We start from the raw sequence: 8,971 nt of genomic DNA, 5'->3' as shown, positions 1-8,971 counted from the left end.
CCGGGAGAGGGTACCCCCGTCGGTACACCAGATGTTCAGGGGTCTCCTGGATATGCCCAGGAGCGTGGACGGAGATGGGAGAGGACCCATACAAGGCACACTCCTAGGGATTATGGATACCTAGTGGATGGCAGGTCAGGAGCCATCATCATGAATGATGAGGGGAGGAGGGTGATGGCTCGCACGAGGGAGTTGTGCCAACAAGTTTTTCGGCACAACGTCCTGGATCATTGGAGGAACATACCGGAGGGGAGCAAGGAGTACATAGTAGCATCCTTGCACGAGGAGTTCCCGGTGCCAGCCGCAGTGGATAGATTCTCTATGGGCTGGATGATGGATTGCATGCGTGCATACATGTCACATAGACGATCCGACGCACGCAAGGCAATCAAGAGTGGGGCTCCAAAGCCCAAGTGGTTAGATGCAGACGACTGGCACCGACTGAGGGAGGAGGCTACAAATTCGCCAGGACGTTGGAGTCAGCAGCGGGAGGCGGCGAGGGCACGAATCGAGGCCGGATCGGTACATCATCTTGGGAGTGGCGGCCACAGGACATATTTGGAGGACTTTGTAAGATTCTCTTTTATTTTGCTTATTTGTTTTTTCGAGATATTCTTTGTACTGACAATCATGTTTCTAACAGTTAGCATTTTGTTTTCTTTGCAGCACTCCATTACAAATTGCTATCCGCAAGGCCTTGAGACTCGATATGCGGAGAGGCACGGTCTCAGATCATTGATCGACCGATTGTATAGACGCGGCGGCCCAGTAAGTCACTCATCTTTCTTGTCCGTAGTTACCATGAGATATTTGAATGCATTATTGTATGGTGGATTGATATGTTGTTTCTTTTTCTGCAGAATCCGTTTGATGCTCCTTTACAGCAGGAAGAGCTTTGGGGGGACGACGATTTGTAGCTCGCCCTTGGATCCTTAGAGCTCACATACCTTTAGTTTTTAGTCGCCCGATCTATGTAGACATTTTCTATGTATTAGTGATATTGTTTTATGATTGTACCAATCGCATTTTATGTGATATCATGTATTTATTTCATCCATCAGTTTTATGATTTCAGTATACATTCTTTTTGTTTGCAAACGCTTTGTATGAAGCAGTGCAGAAACTATTTTGTATGGCTCTCATACAGCACACAGCGCTATATGTGGCAGGGCAGCTTGCTGCCCTGCCACAAATTTTTTTTTTTCTCTGTTACCGTCGCTATTTGCGTCGCAAATTTACTGCACGCGTCGCTATTGCCGTCGCTATATGCGTCGATATGCGTCGATAGCGACGCATATAGCGACGGTTATAGCGACGATTCTATGGCGTCGTCAATAACGACGCTTTTTGCGACGACGGGGGCAAATTTTGTTGTTTGTATTTTCGTCGCTTTAAACGTCGCTATAAGGTCTATATCTTGTAGTGGAAGTATGACTGTTGTGGTTCCACTTCTTGATGGGAATCAATAACGACTATGTTAGTGGGTTTGGAAGTTGTAGCAATTGAGAGCAATTACGATCTCTCTAATCGTGGTTTTTTTCAAAAGGATTGCTAGGGTTAAGTGGCTTTTTTATGTTTCTAGTTCCTTTTGGATGTGTCTTTAAGGGCAATAACTCATCTCGTTTAGAGCTAAGATTTTCAAGATGATTTTGTATTCTAACTATGTGGAGTAAGGACATAGGCAAGTCACCCTAGTTTTCATTTCTCAAGGAAGGACTAGATGGTAGCAGCTCAAGGCTATTGCTATTTCTGGGGATTCTAGTCTTGCTTAGGTGAGATATTCTTAGGAGACTTGGAACTCCTAAATGGGCTAGTCACTTTCTCCAATAGCTACTCATTGCTTCTTTGTGGGATGACTCTTTCCTTACTTTGGGCAATCATGTGTAGTTTTAGTAGTACCATAAATGGAACTTTGGTTTCCCTTTTGTGGTTGTTGGCATGTGAGTTATTACCGACTCTTTATTCGGTGGTCGAAAACTGTATCAAGTTGTTGTACTTCAATCAAGCTAGATTGATTTATTCTTTTCTAATAAATAAAGTGTAGCTTCTTGGTTGCCATCCTAGATGGCTCAATTTCTCGAAATGTTTTGGTTTGAAATCATAATCCATATTCACGTTGTTCTTGCATTTCTTTTCGGCGATGATTGGTAGATCTACTGCTACACGTGGCTTGGGTAACCACATCCATCGATTTATTACCTAATACCCTTGAACACCATGCAATCTAGAATCTCTAGGCTCTGTGGAGATAGGGGATAATACAAGTCATCCAGTTACTCATATTGGAAAAGTTCCTTTGAGTATGCAACATGGCAAAACTAAATACTTGGCTAATGTGTTGCATATATCAAATATTACAAAAAACTTGATTTTTGTTGGTTAGATGTTAGAACATGGGTTGTAGGTTTCGTTCATATCTGATGGTTGTAATATAGAACATCTAGAAAATGATTATAGGTTGATTACAAAAGGAAAACATATTGGCAGATTGTTTACTCTTGATGCAAGTCTACTTAAAATGGAAGCTACCATATTTGCACAAGGTTAAGGTATTGTGGCTAATATTGAAATTTGGCATAAGAGAATTGGTTATGTGAATGTACAATGACTGAGAGACATGAAGTCAAAAAAAATGTGGATGTCTTTCCTAATTTTAGGGTTGATGGGATACATAAAGTATGTACAGCTTGTCAATTTGGAAAGCAAGCAAGACATGCATTTTCACATGAAAAACATGTATGCAAGAAGCCACTTGAATTGATACATTTTGATATGTGGGGACTTACAAAGATTGTATTAGAGCTATATATAGCTCACTCTATCTAGACTAGGTCTCACCTATATATATGTAGATTGTGATCAATATGATATAGTCTTTGGGAGTGTATGTGGTGTGTATTTTCTCTCTCTATTGCATCTCTACATATCTTCTCTCTCTATATCTCAACATGGTATTAGAGCTATCATGATTGACTACAAGTAATTCCATGAAGAAGATAATGAGGAAGTATACCTAGGTAGTATCCTTTTAATTCTTGATTCATGTTCTTTTCATGCTTAAATTTGATGTATAGTCACTCACTTTAAGAGCTTTAAGGTATTGGTTGAGAAGGAGATAGTTGTAGATTAAATGCCTAAGATCTGATGGAGCAAAAGAATATCTCTTCAATGAGTTTTTTAATTTTTTGTAGAAAAATGGTATAGAAAGACAATATACATATAGATATACTCTGTAGTACACCCCTCATGGTGGAGTGAGTGATTACCTAAGAAAGGAATTGTGTGTGTCAAAACAACCTAGCCACTTGGGCATTATTGGTGAGTGCACACATAGAAAAGATTCTCCGGTACATGAATAAATTGTGAAGGCTTACTTCCTTTGTTCCATACACACTTTGGCACAAATAATTGAATTGTTTATTTAGACACTAAGTGCTGCAGCTACATGATGTGGGAGGAAACACATGAGTTTCTTGAGCCACACAACAATTGTACAATCAAAACTATGATTTAAGTACAAGAGGAGGGGGTGCCTTGCTTGCGCATTAACCATTTTCTGTGGCATTGAGAAATCTCTTACACACACACACACACACAAGTGCATGGTAGTGCACTTTTACATTGCATACAAATTGAACTACATGGAGATGGACACAAGTCTGTGTTGTAGCAAGTGTGCAAAGCCTTATTTCCTTTGTGTACCCTAAATGAACCATGTTTTTTGCAAGGAATGGTTGGAAAGGGAGCAAGGAATAGAGATAGGTATCTTTTGCGCCCACCCTTGCTACACACTAGTGAGCATGTGAACTGGTGAGCTACAATTTATGTCTAGTGTATCTCCCATAATGGACATTGTGTACTAGTCTTATACACAAGAGTGCGTCTAAGTATACCAGAGTGTGCACTATGTACTTCATTCATCATATCCAAGTACACCATGCACTAAAAGTAATGAAATATGCTTCTCTAATAAGCTCTTGTGAATCCTCCTCTAGTTTGTGGAAAAAAGGGAAAATTTACTTAGACTCTTTTAAGAGAAGTAGTTGGATCCATATGATCATGACATCACTGATGATGTAAACAAACCACCTGCCTTAGCCCACATAAGAGGCTCATTCTCATTGTAACAAACAACTATTGGATCTATCAATATAAGTACATTTCTACTTTGTTTCTAGCTTGGCTATCTTGCTTTTTTTTTCTCTCCACATACACAGTCTCTCTCACACATAGAACCATGAGCACTCTATGGTAGTATCCTCCATAGCCACTTCATTTAACTCATGGTTGTGTGGATACCAAAAATTTTCAACATGGTATGAGAGCACATGGCTCTAGCCTTTTGTACCCTTCACTATTATCTTGTCATTCGGTTGCTCTTAATCTTTCTTGATTCTCTCACCTACTCTCATCTCCTTGTTTATCTCCTCTTTTTTCATTCTCCTAGATTCTATTCACCCATCCTTTCACTATGTTGAGAGAGAGAGAATTCTTATTCACCTATCTCTTCACTATCTTTGGCATCCTCTTGGACTCTACCTACCTCAATTCCCATTTTCTCTTTTTTCTTTATTCACAAAAAGTGGTGACCATTACAAATGCTTTAATACATTGACTATTTCAAGGTTTTATTATGTACTCTTCATAGTCATCAGTCATCATTCCAACATTAGAGTTGTAGCATTAAGCATGAAATGACGTCACACAATCATCAACATAACTACTTACACCTCTTCTCTCAACACCCCCTGAATATACTTCTCCTTCTACTGCACTTTCTATTTAGGGATTCTTTGTCTCTTGGCTACATGCACTTTGTCCTACAATATTTTTAGTGAGCTTGATATGTGGAAGCACTACAGCTAAGTTCTGCAACATAGGGGATGCTACAGGTTTCAGTTTTACTAGTTTATCTAATAACCACATATTCAGGATTTTGGGAATTTTCATAAAGTTTAGGAAATTTTAAGATGATTAATATTTGGACACATGGTCAAATCTTATCCCCTTACTTAAAGGTGAATTTTTTTCTACATACTATATAAGAAATCCTCCCAAGTCCTACTCTCAAATATCGGGTTAAGATTTAGCCAATTGGTCAAACCTTTACTCCTTATTTGAAACTAGAACTTGGGAGATTCCCAAATTCTCTAGTATGGTATTTAATAAGGTCAAGAAACTATTACAAACCTTTAATATCTATTTGCAACACTAATAATAACGAAAGAGAAAACAATCTTTTGTCAAGCATGATTAATGTATTGTGACTAAAGCACTATAGGTTGTGGAGAGCCACCTTAAATGTGCCATGGGACCGACACTCAAATTTTGAAGGGGATAATGTTAACTAGTTACGAGCCTAAAGTAGAAAATAGGAAAATGGAGAAAAAAAGAAAAATCACCAAGAAGCAAGAGAAACAGGAGAAAAGGGAGAAGCAAATTAGAATTTGAAAAAAGAATTCAATGACTGAGAAAGAATAGGCAGTGAGACATGATAAGGATTGCATTGCAACAAATATGCTAACATTGAATATCATATGGCATGACAGCATGAATTGTAAAATTAAATCTTTATAAATGTTAATGGACTCACTCTCATGAAAAATTAAGGCACGTTTAATGGCGTTTGATTATGTGGATCATGCTTTCTTAGAAAAATAAATGGTTTGATAGGTCATAGGAACCTGAAGGAGGATTTAAACGAAATGGGGAGTGGACATTGATGGAAAATTAGGCCCTGCTATAGGTCCAAATTTAAAATTTTCACATATAAGATTAAAAAAACTTATCGTAAAACATTCCACAACTAACTAATGAAAGTCTTATCTCTTTTCTCCATCTATGCATTGACAATCTGTTTTGCTTCTTCTATTGCATGTGAGCTTGGCAGAGAGAACTAGGGAGGAGCATTTCTTGGCTAAGCTTAATAGCTTATTCTCTTGCTTTCTAAATGTGACTCCTCCATCTTTTCTTCCCACCTTCTTGTAGTCAAAGTGATGGTGAGAAAAAGAGAAAGAGACAATGAGACAATGAGATGGAGAATGAGTCACAAACTTGTATTGCTCACTTGCTTGCAATAGCTAAGAGTACAAATATATATACAAGAAGATTATGGATATGGTAGGTCTTCTTAGCGAAGTATCCTCCACATATTCTAGATCTATCTTATCTAGTTCTCCTAAATATCTAGATATTCTCTTTCTAGATATTTTCTAAGTACATGTTCATATGCAAACATATCATCATTCTAACACTTGGGATTCTTTTCCTATTTGAGAGGTAGAAAGATAGAGAGACTATGATAGAGGCCAAAGAGCTTGAGGAGGATTTGGGGAGAGAGAGAGAGAGAGAGAGAGAGAGAGAGAGAGAGAGAGAGAGAGAGAGAGAGAGAGAGAGAGAGAGAGAGAGAGAGGGAGAGAGAGAGAGAGAGAGAGAGAGAGAGAGAGCAAACTTGCTTCTCCTCAAAGGAACAAGTGGAGGGGATTGGCTTATCACCCACCAATAGATATCTAGACTACAATGTAGTAAGTTCAATGACCTAACTATTTTCTTGTTTCTTTTTTCTTGCTTAATAGACTACGGAAAACTTTCCTCAACTAGTCAAGCAATCAAGATTAGATGGTAGAAGAGCTTGTGGGGTGAGAAAACTCAATTTGAGAGGATGCAAGATTAATATGTGTATTTCCATCTAAATTTGACATGTACGCAAAGTGGTCCTACACTATGGATGATTAAGAATATAGAGAGAGAAAATGCTTAATCACTTCATAAAGAAAATGTATCTCTTCGTCATTGTTGACACGTTCAATGGGGAAACCAAAATGTGAGCAGACTTGCTTCTGAAAGGAACCGCACAACGGTTTGTGCATTATTCCTATTGGTTGCCCTAGACTCAGCCCATTTAGTCATGTAATGTATAGTGATGATGATATACCAAGCTTATGAGAATCATGTAGCTTGGCCAATGGGTCCCGTAAATTCTATACTCCAATTTTCAAGGCGATCATTGATATAAGTTTCACCTTATCGTTTCAATTGGGTAACTTTGTTCTTTGATACTTGTCATAGTGCTTAAATCTACTTGCATCTTTAAAAAGAATGGGCCACCATGACTGGGATCCAAGCACTTTTCTTGTTGTGGTATTTGTGTGAAAGAGTCCTCTAGCAATACCACCATGTGCATCTTTCAAGAATCCTCAATTCCATGGTCACAAGCAGTACACTGCCAAAGGAGACCATCCTACCCTATGTAATACAATTGCCTAGCAATCAATTGGTAAGGTAGGGTCTTGATCAAAGAGGGGTATTAGTCTAGCTTTTTGGATTAATTATTTTGATAGGCCTTGATGAACAATATAGACAATGTATTCAGCCAACTAAGTTGTGAGATCAGCCTAAAAGAGCTCAGCTTCCTAATTAATATGAAACAAATGAGCATTAGGGAGTTTATTGTCAACTTCTATGGCCTTTTCATCATTGATCACTTGTGATCAACAATGAAGTGTTGTTTACCTTTGGATTTTTTTTTTGTAGAATCAAATTCCAACAGAAGCAAGAGCCATCTAGTGATGTGTTCTATGTTTGCAGACTTATTTATACGGTACAACAATGCTTGATGGTCAACATAAAATGTGAAAGCCATGAGGAGATAATATCAAAATATTTTCACAGTGTAAACCATTGCTAACCTCTCCCTCTTAGTGATATAATAGTTCATTTTGGCATCATTTAATTTTCTACTAGCAAAGCTCCCTAGAAAATTCATTTTATCCTCATTGGTCTCGCAGAGTACCACTCTAACCGAATTTTCGAGGCATCAATATGTAATAGAATATTATCATCCCATTTAGTGATCTTAAGATGGGAGTAACCCATAAATTTTTTTTCAATGCTTCATAGAAAGCCTGACATTTCTTGAGCATTTTGAAGAGTTTGTCGACATGTGGAAAGTGGTTGGGAGGATTTGTGAGGTAGAATGTGGGTATGAGAGAAATGGGACCCAATATTCTTGTGAATGACAAGGCAGATGTGTGTGTGGCAAATGATGAAGTGGAAGTGGTGGGACCATCATTGGAGTTGTGTGTGGTAGGGGATAGATTCAAAGATGAGGTTGCAAATCGTGCAACTAGTTAAAGAGTTAGAGATTGACATTTGTGGCTTCCTTATGAGAAAATATAAAATAGTGTATCTAGAGTGATCATCAATGAGTACCATGAAGTATTTTGCTCCAGTGAGAGAGAGGATTGATGAGACCACAAATGTTGGCGTGTACTAATTGAAGGGGTTGAGTTATAATGGAATAAGATTTGGAGTAAGGAAGATGTGTTGCTTTGCTAAGAGCATTTGTTTAACAAAGTGGAAGCTGAGAGAGAGAAGGTGAGATGCCCAGGACAAGTTTCTTATGGGTAAGTTATTGGAGAATATGTTTAGACACATGCTCAAGTCGAAAGTGCCATAGAAGAGAACATTTTTGTGAACTAGAGAGTGAGGTGGAATTAGTGGAAGCATTGGCAAGATGTTGGAGAATTGAATACCCAATTGTGTTAAAGTGACCTAATTTTGGACAAGTGAGTGTGAGAGAATGTAAAAGTAAATGCAAGATATAGTGGTCTTTGAAGAAGTGAGTAGTGAGAGAAGCTTGAGAAGTGAGCTTACTAATTCTTAAAATATTTTTCTTGAGATTTGAATGCATACTTTATGTTCCTGGATTATGTGGTTAGATGGAGGTTCTACTTGAGCAATGCCCTAGCCTTTAGCTTGCTGGATCCTATTGTCCCACATGGCAACATTGAGTGGAGTACACATCTCTTTGAAATTAACAAACCTTTCTTTGTGAAAAAGCCATACGATGAGTAGCTCCAGAGTCTAGAAACCAGGTGTATTCTTCTTTGGAGTTTGGATGAGGTACTTAGATACTTATAGCTAAGTTAATGATGATATCTAATTGATCTTGAATGTCATAATTTCCAAT

The 8,971-nt window shown here is 38.2% G+C and overlaps 1 long non-coding RNA gene across 1 annotated transcript; it reads left to right on the top strand.

Annotated features, from left to right (window-relative positions):
• Nucleotides 1–432: 432 nt before the first annotated feature.
• LOC148017422 (uncharacterized) lies at nt 433–885 on the top strand. Its single transcript, XR_015687903.1, has 3 exons — nt 433–570; nt 667–768; nt 861–885. It is a non-coding gene; the product is annotated as an uncharacterized LOC148017422 (long non-coding RNA).
• The last annotated feature ends 8,086 nt before the right edge of the window (nt 886–8,971 follow it).

The sequence above is a fragment of the Lygodium microphyllum genome, chromosome 22 (genome assembly GCF_053477565.2).
Source record: "Lygodium microphyllum isolate KBCC chromosome 22, Lygodium_microphyllum_v1.1.10, whole genome shotgun sequence".
Taxonomy (NCBI): domain Eukaryota; kingdom Viridiplantae; phylum Streptophyta; class Polypodiopsida; order Schizaeales; family Lygodiaceae; genus Lygodium; species Lygodium microphyllum.
Note: the sequence above shows the minus strand (reverse complement) of the source record. Positions and strands in the feature narration are given on the sequence as shown.